Source organism: Carlito syrichta, unplaced genomic scaffold (genome assembly GCF_000164805.1).
Source record: "Carlito syrichta isolate Samal-C Ts95f unplaced genomic scaffold, Tarsius_syrichta-2.0.1 Scaffold307280, whole genome shotgun sequence".
In the NCBI taxonomy this organism is placed as follows: domain Eukaryota; kingdom Metazoa; phylum Chordata; class Mammalia; order Primates; family Tarsiidae; genus Carlito; species Carlito syrichta.
Window position 1 is genome coordinate 123,409 of NW_007251376.1, and position 4,421 is coordinate 127,829.

The 4,421-nt window shown below is 46.3% G+C and overlaps 1 pseudogene across 1 annotated transcript; it reads left to right on the plus strand.

The window, feature by feature from the left end:
• Positions 1-1,498: 1,498 nt before the first annotated feature.
• LOC103266676 lies at positions 1,499-4,002 on the plus strand (annotated as a pseudogene). Its single transcript, XR_002482325.1, has 3 exons — positions 1,499-1,539; positions 1,594-2,619; positions 2,944-4,002. The product of XR_002482325.1 is annotated as a double-stranded RNA-binding protein Staufen homolog 1 pseudogene (transcript).
• The last annotated feature ends 419 nt before the right edge of the window (positions 4,003-4,421 follow it).

Sequence of the window (4,421 nt, forward strand, 5' to 3'; positions counted from 1 at the left end):
GTATGTTAATTGACAATTATAATCCAGGTATGAGGGCTGGAGTGTCAAGGTCGTGTAAGCAGTGCCTCTTATGAAATAATATCATAATGATGTTTACTTCTTTATGGGTGTTATAAACATGGCAAACATATCAACAATTTAATGTTTATTCATGGGGCGATTTCCATATATGTGAAAAGATAGAGTTAGAGTAAGTGAACTTTATTTGCGGCTTATACCAGGTCTAACAGTGTATTATTCTAAGCACAAAATTATTTTACAATTTTTATTGGAACATTATCATTTTCTTTTCTTTTCTTTTTTTTTTGAGTTGGAGTCTCACTTCATTGCCCAGGCTGGAGTGCAGTAGCATGCTCACAGCCACCCCAGCATCGACTTGCTGGGTTCCAGAGATCCTTCTGCCTCAGCCTTCCAAGTAGTGGGAACTACAGGCGTGCACTACCACACCCAGCTAATTTTTTTTTTTTTTTTTTTTAACTAATTGTAGAGACAAGGTCTCACCATGTTGCCCAGGCTATTCTCGAACCTGCAGACTCAGGCAATCCTCTCGCCTCAACCTCCCAAAGTACTGGGATTACAGGCTTGAGGTACCACGCCCGGCCCACATTATCATTCTCATTCTAGAGTATATATGTAGTCTTTGGTAATGTGGTGGTAAGAATTAGGGTGGATATTGGTTTGTTTGCCTTTGTTTTTCTAAGAATTTCATGTGCTTATCCTCTTAGATGCACTCAGCACTCTTCTGTGAAGTAGATAAAGGTAGGATCTGTAATAAACTGATCATATAAGAATAAGAATAATAGCCAAACATTAACTCCTTGGTTCTTCTGCCAAAAATGCTTTTTACATCTTACGCTAACATGATGACTCAACCAATTCTAGCCTGTGCAACCAGAACTTACTTATTAAACACAAGAGCCTGTGCTAAGGGGCCACAATTGCTTTAGGAGTTGAGTAGGGTAGCATCTTAAAACCCATTAGTCTGAAGATTTCATTTTTTTTACCAAGTGCAGACTCAATATTGAAGTGGTAAAAAAAATATTCTCCTCAAACAAAAATTGAGAGTCTTTTACAATAACTGTTGTGCACAAAACACACACAGAGAATGGGATCATCAAATCTGTTCCCATCCGGCACTTATTCCTTCTTGCACAAAATACATGCCATGTAGGATATAAGGATACAGGTTACCATAATGTAAAGAATATTATGTTTGTTAATCTACATTTGCCATTTGCTAGCTGGCAATCATTGGGTAAATTACTGAGACTCAATTTCCTTATCTGTAAAAATGGAATTTTGTTATGAAGTTAAATGAGACTCAATATATAAATGTCCTAGCAAAGTACCTGCCATTAAGAAGATAATTCAGAGTGGTTCCTCAGCGTTTGCCCTGGCGGCCACCGCGTCCCTCTCGGCCTCCTAACCCTCCTCCACGGCCACTCCGCCTCTTCCCTCCCTTCGTCCCTTCCTCCTCTCCCCTCTTCCTTTCTCCTTCCCCGCCTCGCCGCTGCCGCCCAGGACCACAGGCTGGGGGACGTGCTGAGGCAGCAGCCAGGAGTTCCTTCACCACATAACCTCGCAGAACCGAAGAAAACCATCATTTCTGAAACGCCCTTTTAAAGAAAGCGTAACCCTTACCGTAGAACTAAATGCGCTGTGCATGAAACTTGGAAAAAAACCCAATGTATAAGCCTGTTGGCCCTTGCTCTCAGATGTAGTCCACCTACAATTACAACAAGAGAGGAGGTGCTTACCCGCCCCCCCCCCCAGGTACTTTTATCCATTTCCAGTTCCACCTTTGCTTTATCAAGTTGAAGTTTCTGTGGGAGGACTGCAATTGAACGAGAAAGGCAAGACTAGACAGGCCGCGAAACAGAACGCTGCTGTGAAAGTCCTGAGAATCCTGCAGAATGAGCCCCCACCGGAGAGGCTGGAGGTGAATGGAAGAGAATCAGAAGAAGAAAATCTCAATAAATCGGAAATAAATCAAGTGCTCGAGATTGCACTTACATGCAACTTACCTGTGGATTTTGAGGTGGCCCGGCAGAGTGGCCTACCCCACATGAAGAACTTCATGACCCAGGTTTCCAGTGGGGAGTTTGTGGGGGAAGATGAAGGGAAGAGCAAGATTTCCAAGAAGAACGTGGCAATAGCTGTCCTTGAGGCGCTGAAGAAGCTGCCACCCTTGCCTGCAGTTGAGCGGATGAAGCCCAGAATCAAAAAGAAAACAAAACCCATAGTCAAGCCACAGATAAGCCCAGAGTGCAGCCAGGGGATCAACTCGATCAGCAGACTGGCCCAGATCCAGCAGGCGAAGAAGGAGAAGGAACCAGAGTACCTGCTCCTCACAGACTGAGGCCTCCCACGCCGCGGGGAGTTCGTGATGCAGGTGAAGGTTGGAAACCACACTGCAGAAGGAGCGGGCACCAAGAAGGTGGCCAAGCGCAACGCGGCCGAGAACATGCTGGAGATCCTTGGCTTCAAAGTCCCGCAGGCACAGCCTGCCAAACCAGCGCTCAAGTCAGAGGAAAAGACACCCATAAAGACACCTGGGGATGATAGAAAAGTAACCTTTTTTGAACCTGGCTCTGGGGATGAAAATGGGACTAGAGCCGGGCTCGGTGGCTCAGCCTGTAATCTTGCGCCTTTGGGAGGCTGAGGTGAGTGGATTGCCTGAGGCCGCGGGTTCGTGACCCGCCTGGGCAGCGAGACCTCATCTCTACAATAAATAAAAAAAAAAATCAGCCGAGCATGGTAGCGCATGCCTGTAATTCCGGCTACTCGGAAGGCTGAGGCGGAAGGATCCCCAGAGCCCAGCAGGTCGAGGCTGCGGTGGCCGGGAGCGGCCACTGCACTCCAGTCTGGGCGACAGAGTGAGACTCCAGCTCAAAGAAGAAGAAGAAAAAAAGCAAAGAAAAAAGAAAATGGGGCTAGTAAGAGAGAGGATGAGTCCAGGATGCCTTATCTAAGTCATCAGCAGCTGCCTGCTGTAATTCTTCCAATGGTGCCCGAGGTCGCCCAGGCTATAGGAGTCAGTCAAGGACGTCACACCAAAGATTTCACCCGGGCAGCTCCGAATCCTGCCAAGGCCACGGTAACTGCCATGATAACCAGAGAGTTGTTGTATAGGGGCACCTCGCCCACAGCCGAGACCATTTTAAAGAATAACATCTCTTCAGGCCACGTACCCCATGGACCTCTCACGAGACCCTCTGAGCAACTGGACTATCTTACCAGAGTCCAGGGGTTCCAGGTTGAATACAAAGACTTCCCCCCAAACAACAAGAATGAATTTGTATCCCTTATCAATTGCTCCTCTCAGTCACCTCTGATCAGCCACGGCATCGGCCAGGATCTTCAGTCCTGCCATGACATGGCTGCTCTGAACATTTTAAAGTTGCTGTCTGAGTTGGACCAACAAAGGACAGAGATGCCAAGAACAGGAAACGGACCAATGTCTGTGTGTGGGAGGTGCTGAACCTTTTCTGGCCATGAACCATTATAAAATCCCAAAATATATACTGAAAATACTGAAACTGCTTTGAAAATTTGGAATCTCTGATACCTCCAGTGAGCCGAGACACAGTGGGTGAAGAACGTGGGCAGTGGTGGTGAAGACGATGGAGACATGAGGAGGTGACTGTGGCCGGGCTGGACCATGCTGGGGTTTGTCGTGACAGCCACTCGTGAGCCAGCGGTCCCCACACAGAAGCAACTGCCCATGGGGAAGGAAGAGCCTGCCCAGCAGGCTGGCTCCTTCAGAAAACCAGCAGATTGTGCCCTGGGCTCCACAGTGCTTGGTCTTGTTCTTTTTTTTTTTTTCTATGTGAGAGAAGAAACAGAAAGCATGACCTCTTCTGAAACTGGCTCACTCCAACGCTTTGGGACAAACCCTGGACAGCCACGCTGGAGAGAGGCCTTACATCGGCCCCAGGGCTAAAAGCACCAGAGAAAATCGGATGCTTCCTACTTGGCGCAACCGAACTTTCCTAGCGTGCTGTGGCCCTACGTCTCCTGTGGTTCCACACCATAACCACTGTTTCCCTCCAACAGTAATATGTATTCTTAGTTTCATTCTTTTCTTTTGATTGATATGACACTATATAAAATCTTCATTTGAGAGTTTCTCAATTGTATCTAGTTATATAGCACAGTTTGGAAACTTGTCTGCGACTGACTTTATCAGTGATCTAACAGGCAAAGATCATATCCATGTGTATGTGGTTATATGTTTTATTTCATTGGACTAACCCAGGACCGTTTCAGTGATGCAAATTGTGTGCCTCTGGTTCGGCTGAAACAGTCCTGGACTTCTCAGAAACTTTGATGAAGTCTCCCATAGTTGTATAAATTGGACACTTTAGGCATTTTAAACTTTAATGGTCATTTGGTTCCTTTTCTATTTTATTTCTATTTTT